The 15,211-nt window shown below is 48.0% G+C and overlaps 1 protein-coding gene across 2 annotated transcripts in view; it reads left to right on the top strand.

Moving 5' to 3' along the window:
- The window catches only part of sona (sol narae), a 213,665-nt gene that overhangs the window by 48,034 nt on the left and 150,420 nt on the right, over window positions 1-15,211 (top strand). The gene's annotated exons all lie outside the window — the stretch shown is intronic.

Genomic DNA, 15,211 nt, shown 5'->3' with positions numbered 1-15,211 from the left:
CCCAGATACTCTCTTACTTCATCGTAGTTCCCTTTTCTATAGTCTAGTCTATATACCTATATATTTATATATACCTATATATATAGTCTATATATCCTGGTATACCAGGACACAATGGTCACTGGCTCCTAGTGGTATACCAGGACACAATGGTCACTGGCTCCTGTAGTGGTATACCAGGACAATGGTCACTGGCTCCTAGTGGTATACCAGGACACAATGGTCACTGGCTCCTAGTGGTATACCAGGACACAATGGTCACTGGCTCCTATAGTGGTATACCAGGACACAATGGTCACTGGCTCCTAGTGGTATACCAGGACACAATGGTCACTGGCTCCTAGTGGTATACCAGGACACAATGGTCACTGGCTCCTAGTGGTATACCAGGACACAATGGTCACTGGCTCCTAGTGGTATACCAGGACACAATGGTCACTGGCTCCTAGTGGTATACCAGGACACAATGGTCACTGGCTCCTAGTGGTATACCAGGACACAATGGTCACTGGCTCCTAGTGGTATACCAGGACACAATGGTCACTGGTTCCTATAGTGGTATTTCGTGCTTCAAGTTCTCCATGTTCTTCACATCATTGTGGGTGAAGATCACGTCCAGTAGTATCTCCTCTACTCTTGTGTGATCCTTTACCCTCTGTGTTAAGAATGTGAACAGGGAGGCCTGGTCGACGACCGGGCCGCGGGGACGCTAAGCCCCGAAAGCACCTCAAGGTAACCTCAAGGTAGGGACGCCATTCTTGAAGAATGTTATATGAAGCAAGAGTCCGTACGAGGCCTGGCCCATGCTCGTCGTCAGCGCCTGTCAGCAGGTTTTAATTTACATAATTTTTTTCACGTAAATTAATCAAACTTCATTCAGGGATATTTTTAGCAAACTCAAATCCAAGAATATATTATCATTTTCTTCTTGTCATAAAGAGAGAAGTCTTTCTGGGGAGAGTTGCGGGGGAGTACACCCCCAGGGAGGCCAAGCCTCACCCCAGAAAATGTTCCCCAACTGTGTAAACTAATTTTCCCCCGGACATTACCTTCTCCTGTGTGTTGTGTGAGAGTCTTCCAGCGGTGCTCGACGGACCGGACACATTAGGTGTACTGGGGTATGGAAATAACCCAACACAGGTAAACATGGAGGTAGACTTATCCAGGTGAGCAGGCTTTCTCCAGGCTGAGCTGTGTGCTGGCGGAGGCTCGTGTTATCACCATCGGCGATAACTTTCCAGTGAGATGTAGTGAAGGTGTCCGGCTGCACCAGCAGGGTGTCCGGCGCCTCACTACACTGAGTGTAGCCCCAGAGGGTACACTGTGTTACACCACAGAGCGTGTCAGCCCCACAGTGTGTTCTCTGTGGTTCCTGAAGGCTTTGCTATATCAGTCCAAGACTGTGTTCAATTACACAAGTGGATTTTTTTATAATTTTTCAAGTTTTTAGCTTGTGTATTGCCCAAAAGGTACTCCAATGTTTTCCAGCACACACAGTGTGTGGGAGCCCCTGGTGCAGGCCACACAGTGTAGGGTAGCCCCTGGTGCAGGCCACACAGTGTAGGGTAGCCCCTGGTGCAGGCCACACAGTGTAGGGTAGCCCCTGGTGCAGGCCACACAGTGTAGGGGAGCCCCTGGTGCAGGCCACACAGTGTAGGGGAGCCCCTGGTGCAGGCCACACAGTGTGTGGGAGCCCCTGGTGCAGGCCACACAGTGTAGGGGAGCCCCTGGTGCAGGCCACACAGTGTAGGGGAGCCCCTGGTGCAGGCCACACAGTGTAGGGTATCCCCTGGTGCAGGCCACACAGTGTAGGGTAGCCTGGTGCAGGCCACACAGTGTAGGGTATCTCCTGGTGCAGGCCACAGTGTAGGGGAGCCCCTGGTGCAGGCCACACAGTGTAGGGGAGCCCCTGGTGCAGGCCACACAGTGTAGGGTAGCCTGGTGCAGGCCACACAGTGTAGGGTAGCCCTGATGCAGGCGATGAGTCACAATAACGTGGCTGAAGTATGTTGACGAGACCACACACTAGAAGGTGAAGGGACGGCGACGTTTCGGTCCGTCCTGGACCAGGACGGACCGAAACGTCGTCGTCCCTTCACCTTCTAGTGTGTGGTCTGGTCAACGCTCAAAACAAACGATCATACACTATTGTGTTACTTGTATGATCGTTCATACACGTAAATAAACACAGTATACCGTTTATTTACACTGAAATACACATTAGACACATAACTGAACTCTTGAATGACCGTAATACTGAGGAAGGCAGTTTAGATGCAGTTACTGGCCCACTTGAACAAGGTAGTTACATGACAATATACACATGTATACCACCAGTTAGTTTAATTTAAATATAATGAAGTAGTTAGAGGTGCTTGAGGTAAGGTAAATCACCCGTAATTAGTGTAGTAAGGAAGAGTGATCACCAGAGAAAGTAGTTAAGAAACTCTCACACCATCACGTTCCTCAATCTTACTCAACTGTAATGGAAAGTTGAACGCCCAGTTTCCTGGTAGACTGATCCAGTCAATCACAACAAATTTGTTAATATAATGTTCAGAAATTATCTCTGAATACTTCAGAGGAGTCAATGTCATCGCTGAATGACTCTGAAATGTTACAATGTATTCAGACATTGGTCTATGTCACAGATGATGACCTACAGGTTCGATCCCGGGTTCGATCCCGGACGCCGGCGAGAAACATTGGGCAAAGTTTCTTTCACCCTGAATGCCCCTGTTAGCTAGTAGTAAATAGGTACCTGGGAGTTAGTCAGCTGTCACGGGCTGCTTCCTGGTGTGTGTGTGTGTGTGATGTGGAAAAAAAATAGTAGTAGTAGTAGTTAGAAACAGTTGAGAGGCGGGCCGAAAGAGCAGAGTTCAATCCCCGCAAGCACAACTAGGTGAATACAACTAGGTGAATACAACTAGGTGAATACAACTAGGTGAATACAACTAGGTGAATACAACTAGGTAAATACAGGAGGCCAAAAGTTGGATGAGATTAGGCCTCAAACCTGACCAATTATTCCAAACCCGTCATATCCGAGTCATGCCTCGAGTAATGCCTATTCATTCCAGCAATCATTCTTTGTGTAATTATATTTCTATATAATAAACCTCATTTCTACCTAGTGTCAACCAGCGCTTGAGCGTCGGTGCTTCAGTTATGTGCATCAACTTTCATCAGCTGTCAATCAGGAGAATTGATGATGCCTTTATCTTATCATCATCCCAGTGATGAGTCTAATTGTGGAGATTCTGTACAGCTTCCTAGTGAATATTATTGTGTTCCTTAAGTCTGTTTGTCTCTCTCTCTCTGTCTCTCTGTCTCTCTCTCTCGCTTTCTCTCTCTCTGTCTCTCTCTCTCTCTCTGTCTCTCTCTCTCTCTGTCTCTCTCTCTCTCTGTCTCTCTCTCTCTCTGTCTCTCTCTCTCTCTGTCTCTCTCTCTCTCTGTCTCTCTCTCTCTCTCTCTCTCTCTCTCTCTCTCTCTCTCTCTCTCTCTCTCTCTCTCTCTCTCTCTCTCTCTCTCTCTCTCTCTGGCTCTCTGTCTCTCTGGCTCTCTTTCTTCTCTCTCTCTCTCTCTCTCTCTCTCTCTCTCTCTCTCTCTCTCTCTCTCTCTCTCTCTCTCTCTGTCTGTCTGTCTGTCTGTCTGTCTCTCTCTCTCTCTCTCTCTCTCTCTCTCTCCCTGTCTGTCTGTCTGTCTGTCTGTCTGTCTGTCTGTCTCTCTCTCTCTCTCTGTCTCTCTCTCTGTCTCTCTCTCTCTCTGTCTCTCTCTCTGTCTCTCTCTCTCTCTGTCTCTCTCTCTGTCTCTCTGTCTCTCTCTGTCTCTGTCTCTCTCTGTCTCTCTCTGCCATTCACACAATAGGTGTTATTGTTGCCGGCGGTGTGTGTGTGTGTGTATTCACCTAGTTATGCTTGCGGGCGTTGAGCTCTGCTCTTTCGGCTCGCCTCTCAACTGTCAATCAACTGTTACTAACTACTTTTTCCCACACATACACACACAAACACACACACATACACACACACACACACACACACACACACACACACACACACACACACACACACACACACACAGAAAGAGCAGCTTCTGTTGCTAGCAGGAATGGATCTGGACTACTAATTATGGGAGACTTCAACCATGGGAAGATAGATTGGAAGAACAGAGACCCGCATGGAGGACCAGAAACATGGAGAGCTAAGCTGCTGGACGTGGCAACAAGAAACTTTCTAAGCCAGCATACCAAAGAGCCAACAAGAATGAGAGGAGAAGATGAACCAGCAATGCTTGATTTGATATTTACCCTAAATGAATGGGATATAAGGGAAGTTAAGATGGAAGCGCCCTTGGGAATGAGTGACCACAGTGTATTGAACTTTGAGTACCTGGTAGAGCTAGGACTTATCTCCCCCCAAAAAGAACTAGGAATCAAAAGGCTGGCATACCGAAAGGGGAATTATGAACAGATGAGAAGTTTCCTAAGTGAAATACCTTGGGACACAGACCTCAGAGACAAGTCTGTACAGGGTATGATGGACTATGTTACCCAAAAGTGTCAGGAGGCAGTAAACAGGTTCATCCCGGCCCAAAGGGAAAAATCCGAGAAGCAACAAAAGAATCCATGGTATAATAGGGCATGTATGGAAGCGAAGAAACTGAACAAGAAGGCGTGGAGGAACTTCCGGAATAACAGAACACCAGAAAGCAGGGAGAGATACCAGAGAACCAGGAATGAGTACGTCAGGGTGAGAAGAGAAGCAGAGAAAATTTTTGAAAATGATATAGCAAACAAAGCCAAGACCGAACCAAAGCTACTCCACAGTCACATCAGAAGGAAAACAACAGTGAAAGAACAGGTATTGAAACTTAGAACAGGCGAGGACAGGTATACAGAGAATGACAGAGAGGTGTGTGAGGAACTCAACAAGAGGTTCCAGGAGGTCTTCACAATAGAACAGGGTGAGGTCACTGTGCTAGGAGAAAGGGAGGTAAACCAGGCGGCCTTGGAGGAGTTCGAAATTACGAGAGAGGAGGTCAAGAGACACCTGCTGGATCTGGATGTTAGAAAGGCGGTTGGTCCAGATGGGATCTCACCATGGGTACTGAAAGAGTGTGCAGAGGCACTTTGCTTGCCACTCTCCATAGTGTATAGTAAATCACTAGAGACGGGAGACCTACCAGAAATATGGAAGACGGCGAATGTGGTCCCAATATACAAAAAGGGCGACAGACAAGAGGCACTGAACTACAGGCCAGTGTCCTTGACTTGTATACCATGCAAGGTGATGGAGAAGATCGTGAGAAAAAACCTGGTAACACATCTGGAGAGAAGGGACTTCGTGACAAATCGCCAACATGGATTCAGGGAGGGTAAATCTTGCCTTACAGGCTTGATAGAATTCTACGATCAGGTGACACAGATTAAGCAAGAAAGAGAGGGCTGGGCGGACTGCATTTTCTTGGATTGTCGGAAAGCCTTTGACACAGTACCGCATAAGAGGCTGGTACATAAGCTGGAGAGACAGGCAGGTGTAGCTGGTAAGGTGCTCCAGTGGATAAGGGAGTATCTAAGCAATAGGAAGCAGAGAGTTACGGTGAGGGGTGAGACCTCCGATTGGCGTGAAGTCACCAGTGGAGTCCCACAGGGCTCTGTACTCGGTCCTATCTTGTTTCTGATATATGTAAATGATCTCCCGGAGGGTATCGATTCCTTTCTCTCAATGTTTGCGGACGATGCTAAAATTATGAGAAGGATTAAAACAGAAGAGGACTGTTTGAGGCTTCAAGAAGACCTAGACAAGCTGAAGGAATGGTCGAACAAATGGTTGTTAGAGTTTAACCCAACCAAATGTAATGTAATGAAGATAGGTGTAGGGAGCAGGAGGCCAGATACAAGGTATCATCTGGGAGAGGAAATTCTTCAGGAGTCAGAGAAGGAAAAAGACTTGGGGGTTGATATCACGCCAGACCTGTCTCCTGCAGCACATATCAAGCGGATAACATCAGCGGCATATGCCAGGCTGGCCAACATACGAACGGCATTCAGAAACTTGTGTAAAGAATCATTCAGAACTTTGTATACCACATATGTCAGGCCAATCCTGGAGTATGCAGCCCCAGCATGGAGTCCATATCTAGTCAAGGATAAGACTAAACTGGAAAAGGTTCAAAGGTTTGCCACCAGACTAGTACCCGAGCTGAGAGGTATGAGCTACGAGGAGAGACTACGGGAATTAAACCTCACTTCGCTGGAAGACAGAAGAGTTAGGGGGGACATGATCACCACATTCAAGATTCTGAAGGGGATTGATAGGGTAGATAAAGACAGTCTATTTAACACAAGGGGAACACGCACAAGGGGACACAGGTGGAAACTGAGTGCCCAAATGAGCCACAGAGATATTAGAAAGAACTTTTTTAGTGTCAGAGTGGTTGACAAATGGAATGCATTAGGGGGTGATGTGGTGGAGGCTGACTCCATACACAGTTTCAAGTGTAGATATGACAGAGCCCGATAGGCTCAGGAATCTGTACACCTGTTGATTGACGGTTGAGAGGCGGGACCAAAGAGCCAGAGCTCAACCCCCGCAAACACAACTAGGTGAGTACAACTAGGTGAGTACACACACACACACACACACACACACACACATTGGAGGTGGTGACAAGCAACTTTTTAACGCAGCATGTCGGAGAACCCACAAGGATGAGAGGCAATGACGAACCAGCGAGACTCGACCTAGTCTTCACTCTGAACGACTCCGACATAAGAGAAATCGGTTTTGAGGACCCAGTAGGAATGAGCGACCACAGTGTACTGGTGTTTGAGTACTTGATTGAAGAAGGGTTATTGAACTCGAGGAGGGATACCGAAACCAAAAGGTTAGCATACCGAAAGGGAAACTATGAGGGGATAAGAAAATTCCTAACAGATATAGCATGGGAAACAGAGCTCAGGGGAAAGACGGCCCAAGATATGATGGATTACATCACGCAGAAGTGCAAGGACGCAGCAAACAAGTTTGTCCCAGTCCAAAAGAAAAACAGAGAAATGAAGATGAGAAACCCATGGTTTAATCAAAGATGTAGGCTAGCTAAGCAGCAAAGTAAAAGGGCATGGAGAAACTATAGGAATAACAGGACACTGGAGAGCAGAGAAAGATACCAGAATGCCAGGAATGAATATGTCAGGATGAGAAGAGAGGCAGAAAGACAATACGAAAATGACATCGCAAGCAAGGCAAAGACTCAGCCTAAATTGTTGCATAGCCACATTAGGAGAAAAACAACAGTAAAGGAACAGGTTATGAGATTAAGGATAGGGGCGGAAGGATTCACTACAAATGACAAGGAAGTGTGTGAGGAATTGAATAAGAAATTCCAGGAGGTCTTCACCTTAGAACAAGGAGAAATTCCAGAGGTAAGTGAGGGAATAGCTAACCAGGAACCACTGGAAGAGTTTGAGATTACCAGTGGGGAAGTAAGGAAGTGTTTACTAGAGTTGGACGTGACGAAGGCTATAGGCCCAGATGGAATCTCCCCTTGGGTTCTAAAGGAAGGAGCAAGAGAACTGAGCCTACCACTCTCCATAGTGTATAACAAATCACTGGCAACAGGGGAACTGCCAGATATTTGGAAAGCAGCTAACGTAGTCCCGATATACAAGAAAGGGGATAGACAGGAGGCACTGAACTACAGGCCAGTGTCCCTAACCTGCATACCATGCAAGCTGATGGAGAAGATTGTGCGAAAAAAACTAGTGGAGCATCTGGAGCGAAGGAACTTTGTAACACAGCATCAACATGGGTTCAGGGATGGCAGGTCCTGCCTCACAGGGTTACTTGAATTCTACGACCAGGCAACAAAAATAAGGCAAGAAAGAGAAGGGTGGGCAGACTGCATATTTTTGGATTGTCAGAAAGCCTTTGATACAGTGCCACACAAGAGGCTAGTGCGAAAGTTGGAGATGCAGGCTGGAGTGAGAGGGAAGGTACTCCGGTGGATAGAGGAATACCTAAGCAACAGGAGACAACGAGTCTGTGTGAGGGGTGAAGTCTCAGATTGGCGAGACGTCACAAGTGGAGTCCCGCAGGGGTCAGTCCTCGGACCTATACTGTTTCTGGTATATGTAAATGATCTCCCAGAGGGTATAGATTCGTTCCTCTCAATGTTTGCCGACGATGCAAAAATTATGAGGAGGATTGAAACAGAGGATGATAGTAGGAGGCTACAAGATGACCTGGATAGACTGAGTGAATGGTCCAACAAATGGCTGTTGAAGTTCAACCCGAGTAAATGCAAAGTAATGAAACTAGGCAGTGGAAACAGGAGGCCAGGCACAGGATACAGAATAGGAGATGAAGTACTTAATGAAACAGACAGAGAGAAAGATCTAGGAGTTGATATCACACCAAACCTGTCTCCTGAAGCCCACATAAAGAGAATAACGTCTGCGGCATATGCGAGGCTGGCTAACATCAGAACGGCGTTCAGGAACCTGTGTAAGGAATCATTCAGAATCTTGTACACCACATATGTAAGACCAATCCTGGAGTATGCGGCCCCAGCATGGAGCCCGTACCTTGTCAAGCACAAGACGAAGCTGGAAAAAGTCCAAAGGTATGCTACTAGACTAGTCCCAGAACTAAGAGGCATGAGTTATGAGGAAAGGCTGCGGGAAATGCACCTCACGACACTGGAAGACAGAAGAGTAAGGGGAGACATGATCACAACCTACAAAATCCTCAGGGGAATCGACCGGGTAAACAAGGACGAACTTTTCAACACTGGTGGGACGCGAACAAGGGGACACAGGTGGAAGCTGAGTACCCAAATGAGCCACAGAGACGTTAGAAAGAACTTTTTCAGTGTCAGAGTAGTTAGCAAATGGAATGCATTAGGAAGTGATGTGGTGGAGGCTGACTCCATTCACAGTTTCAAATGTAGATATGATAGAGCCCAATAGGCTCAGGAATCTGTACACCAGTTGATTGACGGTTGAGAGGCGGGACCAAAGAGCCAGAGCTCAACCCCCGCAAGCACAATTAGGTGAGCACAATTAGGTGAGCACACACACACCAGGAAGCAGCCCGTGACAGCTGACTAACACCCAGGTACCTATTTACTACTAGGTAACAGGAGCATTCAGGGTGAAAGAAACTTTGTCCAATGTGTCTCCCCGGCACCCGGGATCGAACCCGGGATCACAGGATCACGCGCTCAGCACGGTTCTTCTCATGCCAGACTTAAGAACACAGTCAAGCCAGACTTAAGAAGAACAAAGCTAAGCCATCTCTCAACTGTTCAGAAACTAGACTTTAACAAACAACGTCTTTGACAATTCCTTAATAATATAGTTTCAAGAGGGTGACGCTACAGCCTTCAGGAGCCTCTTCTTTGTGCTCAGACAATTGGTCACATTATTTTAAACTAACAAAAAGTTGAGTTACTTCATGAGCGCCTTAACATTCCGGGCAAAAAACAATGACCTTTAACTACAAATGCAGGAAAAATAAGTTAAGTGATCTTAATAGATGATTTCCTTGTGGCAAAAGATTACTTGCTAGTTAACTCTCGCTCAAGCGGAGACGAGGATCTTAAACAAGGCAGCGAGTTACTTTAATTGTTAAGATGAACTTAGAGGTGTCTGGATGTTACCTGTACTCTCACTAGAGTTCTCACAGGGGAAACTGTCCCTCAGGTCCCAGAACACATCCCAACTGTCCCACAGGTCCCAGGGGCCACACATCCCAACTGTCCCACAGGTCCCAGGGGCCACACATCCCAACTGTCCCACAGGTCCCAGGGGCCACACATCCCAACTATCCCACAGGTCCCAGGGGCCACACATCCCAACTGTCCCACAGGTCCCAGGGGCCACACATCCCAACTGTCCCACAGGTCCCACACATCCCAACTGTCCCACAGGTCCCAGAACACATCCCAACTGTCCCAGGGGCCACACATCCCAACTGTCCCACAGATCCCAACTGTCCCACAGATCCCAACTGTCCCACAGGTCCCAGGGGCCACACATCCCAACTGTCCCACAGGTCCCAGGGGCCACACATCTCAACTGTCCCACAGGTCCCAGGGGCCACACATCCCAACTGTCCCACAGGTCCCAGGGGCCACACATCCCAACTGTCCCACAGGTCCCAGGGCCACACATCCCAACTGTCCCACAGGTCCCAGGGCCACACATCCCAACTGTCCCTCATTTACACACACACCCCCAGGAAGCAGCCCGTGACAGCTGACTAACTCCCAGGTACCTATTTACTGCTAGGTAACAGGGGCATTCAGGGTGAAAGAAACTTTGCCCATTTGTTTCTGCCTCGTGCGGGATTCGAACCCGCGCCACAGAATTACGAGTCCTGCGCGCTATCCACCAGGCTGCTCAGCTTGTGAGGACAGCTTGTGATTCCTCACATTGTAGCGGCTTCTTGCACTCGGTAATACCCATGTTAATACCCATGAGTGACCTTTTTTTTCTGGGAGTAAAGAGGAAGGAGAGGCATAGGTGAAGGGAAGTATAAAAGTGGGAAATACAGTGAGAGATATGAAAGCAGACGGGCTGTCCGCCTTGCTGACACCATGTGTGGGTGTTGGAAGCTAAGCTAAGCTGGCTCCCTCTTGTCAGGGAGCTGTGAGTGTGTGAGAGGTTCTTCACATGTGTTTCACCATATATGGATGTCCATAGATGAATACTGTGTAGCATTCATATATACACACTCCGATGCTTCCACACATGTTATCCTGTTTAAGGCTCTTTATTTTATTATTATTATTTATCGAGTTGTCATACATATTATTTATCGAGTTGTTCATACATACACATATATGAACTGTTCATATATATACATATATAACTCATCTGGGGATTATATACTGTGGGGCGGGGTTTTCGTCCAGAGAATCGAGGCTCTTGGGCCACCAGCTGTGGGAGCGGGGCGTCTCATCTTGGGCCACCAGCTGTGGGAGCGGGGCGTCTCATCTTGGGCCACCAACTGTGGGAGCGGGACGTCTCATCTTGGGCCACCAGCTGTGGGAGCGGGGCGTCTCATCTTGGAGCAATCTTTCAAACATTGGGTCCTCTAACATTTCGATGGTGTTCCACACCCTGGAGGCTTGGTGCTGCAGTCTGATGTTTAGTGGCTGTATGTTCAGGAGCTCATGGAGCTCCTGGATTGTCTGATCATATGGTGGACGGTGTTTTGCTGCTCTCCTTAGCGCCTTATTTTGTACTGCTTGCAGTTTCTGCATGTTAGTTTTCTTTATGGTGTGTAGTGGTACTGGGGGATACTCTAGATGCGGCCGAACTAGAGCCTTATATAGGTGGATCTGAATGTTAGTACTGAGGCTTCGGAATCTTCTCAGTTTTCCTAATGCTGCTTTGGCTTTGTTTAGTCGGTCCCTTACATGAATTTGTATCCCTGTTCTATTTATCATAAGTCCCAATATTCTGCCTACCTCCGCATATTGGATCGGATGGTTATCAAGGATGATGGGGTCCGGGTTTCTTTTCGCAATGTTTATTATTTGGAACTTTTGTTTGTTGGTGCTAATTTTCCATTGCTTCTCAAAGTTGTTTATGAGTTCAATTGCTGCCTTGGTCTTGTCGGCTAGTAGCGGCTTTGATGGGCCCGGTTGGCATATTATTTGGGTAACATCATCAGCGTATGTGATATATTCTCCATGTTGGGGTTGGGGTAGGTCAGCTGTATATATGTTGAATAGAGTGGGGGAAAGGCAGCTTCCTTGTGGTACTCCACTTTTCAGTTCTATTACGTCACCCAAGTAGCTGCCGATATTAAGCCTAGCAGTTCTATTGTCTATAAAGCTGCAGAGAGTAGCAGTAAATCTCTCAGGAAGCCCTAGTTCAGATATCTTATATTTTAGGCCTGTGTGCCACACTTTGTCGAAGGCTTTCGAGACGTCCCTAAGCACTATATTACACTGATCTTTTTTCGACACTGCTTTGGCTATATGCTGGTAGATCAGGGCTATAGCTGTATGGGCCCCTCTGCAGTTTCTAAACCCATGCTGCCTGGTGTTATACTTCCCTTCCTCTTCCATGTACTTCACCAGTCTCTGATTGATGATTTTTTCGAATATTTTACCTGGTACTTCGAGGAGGGAAATTGGCCTGTAGTTTTCAGTTTGGGTTGGGGGTTTACCTGGCTTGGGGATTAATCTTATTGTGGCATTCTTGAAGTATGTGGGGAATAGTCCAGATGCAAGAGCTGCATTTAAGATACATGTGTATTGATGGAGTGCAATCACTGGTAGGTTAGATAATACCATCTTATTTATTTTGCTGTTGCCCGGCGCCTTGTTCTTGAAACCCATAATTGTTTTATGGACCTCCGCAATGGCTGTGTGTTTCATAAGGTGGCAGTCATCGCGTATGTTGTTAAGGTCTATTGTTTGCGTCGGGAGTAGTGCTGCAGCTCTGTTATCGACTTGAGTTGTAATTTCCCTTTCATTAATTGGGCAAAAATTTAAATTTTCTTCCGGGTTTATCCTGAATATTTTTTCCCAGAACTTCCTGAATTCCTGCTCTTGTTCTCTCTCCTCATAGAGTTTATTTCCTGAGGCGTCTATGATGTAGGGTGTTTCCTCAGAAGAGCTTCCCATCAGGGTCTTTACTTTTTTCCAGAACTTTCCCGGGTTCCTGTAGTCGACTTGGATTTTGCTTATTAGGTCATCCCATTGTTTGGTGTACTCTGTTTTACACAGATCTTGCAGCTCATCTTGAAGTTCCCTTTGTAGTCTTTTGCGCTCATCCGTCCACCCGTGTTGTGTTATGAGTTGTAGAAGATTGCAATTGTGAGTGACCTTGCTGTCATGACTGTCTCAGGGGACCTTAACCCAGTTGAGAGGACGCGGACAGGGAGAGTGAGGGTGACCACACTATACAACCATTACCGTCCTCTGTCTCACAACTTTCACTCCTTCCTCAGTGGCCATTGTTGGCGGGTCTGAGACCTTTGGCATGGCTCGAGTTGGGCCTTTCTGGCCTGGTACTGGAGTCTTGGAGGGCGTTGAGGACCTTTTGCTTATTCCGGGAGGCGACGGTAAATGGTCGCACAGACTTTTAGTAATTCGTTGACTGACTTCCTGGACTTCCTGGACTTCCTGGACGACCATCGTCCCGTCCTCGTCGTCCACCGCCAAGTTGCTCCAGTCATCCGTTGCTCTGTCCATCACTCATGTCACCCATCCTTTCCTCTGTTCACTCACCTATCCAGCCACTCATCCTGTACTCATCAAACACCCATCCAACTCTCACACAGCACCCGCCTTATACTCACACACGACTATTACTCTCCCTGTCGTCTCCTACCGCCCACTTCCCCGCCCACTCCCCCGCCCACTTCCCCGCCCACTACCCCGCCCACTCCCCCGCCCACTCCACCATCCTCCAGTAATCTGTGAGTCTCATTCACTTTCTCTTCCTGTGTCTTAATTTGTTAACTTTCACTGTGCTGAGCTTCCGCTGTACTCCCCCCCCCCCGTCCCCCCTCCCGTCCCTCCCCCCGTCCCCCCTCCCGTCCCTCCCCCCCGTCCCTCCTCCCGTCCCTCCCCCCCGTCCCTCCGTCCCTCCGTCCCTCCCCCCGTCCGTCCCTCCGTCCGTCCCTCCGCCCCCCCCCGTCCCTCCGTCCCTCCCCCCGTCCGTCCCTCCGTCCGTCCCTCCGTCCCCCCGTCCGTCCCTTCCCCCCCGTCCCTCCCCCCGTCCGTCCCTCCGTCCCCCCCCCTGTCCCTCCCCCCGTCCGTCCCTCCGTCCCCCCCCCCGTCCCTCCGTCCCTCCCCCCCCGTCCCTCCCCCGTCCCTCCGTCCCTGCCGTAGGGTGGATGCAGTAAAGGGTCAACTCCCCCCCCCCCCTGTACTGCCCTGTGACACAAGTATCAAGTATACACTTGATACTTGTGTATCACAAGTATCAAGACAGCCACCAGAGATTGATAAAAAAAATGTACAGGTTCGTAAGTGCTTGCGTAACTGCTTCATGAATCTGGACCGGTTACCTAAGTTCACCTAAAGTTTACCTGTAGGTGGTTCCGAGGGTTCCTATATTCCCCAAGGTCGGCCATGGGCCAGGCTTGTCTTGTGATGATCTAAAATGGCCCTGTTATGGCCCCACACACGCCAGTATGATCATACTGTGGCTGGTGTATGATGCGCTCAAGTTGTATAGTGATGTTGACCAGACCACACACTAGAAGGTGAAGGGACGACGACGTTTCGGTCCGTCCTGGACCATTCTCAAGTCTGTGTATAGTGATAGCCTGGCTGAGTAGCCTAGTATCACAAATATTATTATATCTATATAATCTCTTTTTAACAATATCTTAGTAGAAAATACGTATTGCCAATGTATGTTTAATATACCTATGTATATTATATTCCAGTACCAAGTGTATATGCCATGTATTTGTGGATATATGGAAACTAAATAGCAAAGCCTAATGTCCTGTATTTTGAAAAAAATCATTATATGTTTAAAGTGGATTATTGGCCAGGCTATGGAGCATGACGCCATGACAGGCCCACATAGTCACTACATACAGGCCTATGTTACAGGCCCACATAGCCACTACATACAAGCCCAAATAGTCACTACATACAGGCCCACATAGCCACTACATACAGGCCTATGCTACAGGCCCACATAGCCACTACATACAGGCCTATGTTACAGGCCCACATAGCCACTACATACAGGCCTATGTTACAGGCCCACATAGCCACTACATACAGGCCTATGTTACAGGCCCACATAGCCATTACATACAGACCCACATAGCCACTACATACAGGCCTATGTTACAGGCCCACATAGCCACTACATACAGACCCACATAGCCACTACATACAGGCCCACATAGCCACTACATACAGACCCACATAGCCACTACATACAGGCCTATGTTACAGGCCCACATAGCCATTACATACAGACCCACATAGCCACTACATACAGGTCTATGTTACAGGCCCACATAGCCACTACATACAGGCCCACATAGCCACTACAACCTGACCGATCCGGTGCTTCCTTCCGGTGGTTGTTCAGGTGTCTCTACGAACTCCACATTTGTTCCAGTAATATTTTTTTATATTTGGTGGGAGGAGGTTGGAGACCTTTGGCCCCTCTGATGACTATATAATGTTCTCTGTCGCTATGGCACCTCTGCTCTTCAAT

This window comes from Procambarus clarkii, chromosome 4 (genome assembly GCF_040958095.1).
Source record: "Procambarus clarkii isolate CNS0578487 chromosome 4, FALCON_Pclarkii_2.0, whole genome shotgun sequence".
NCBI lineage: Eukaryota > Metazoa > Arthropoda > Malacostraca > Decapoda > Cambaridae > Procambarus > Procambarus clarkii.
Note: the sequence above shows the minus strand (reverse complement) of the source record. Positions and strands in the feature narration are given on the sequence as shown.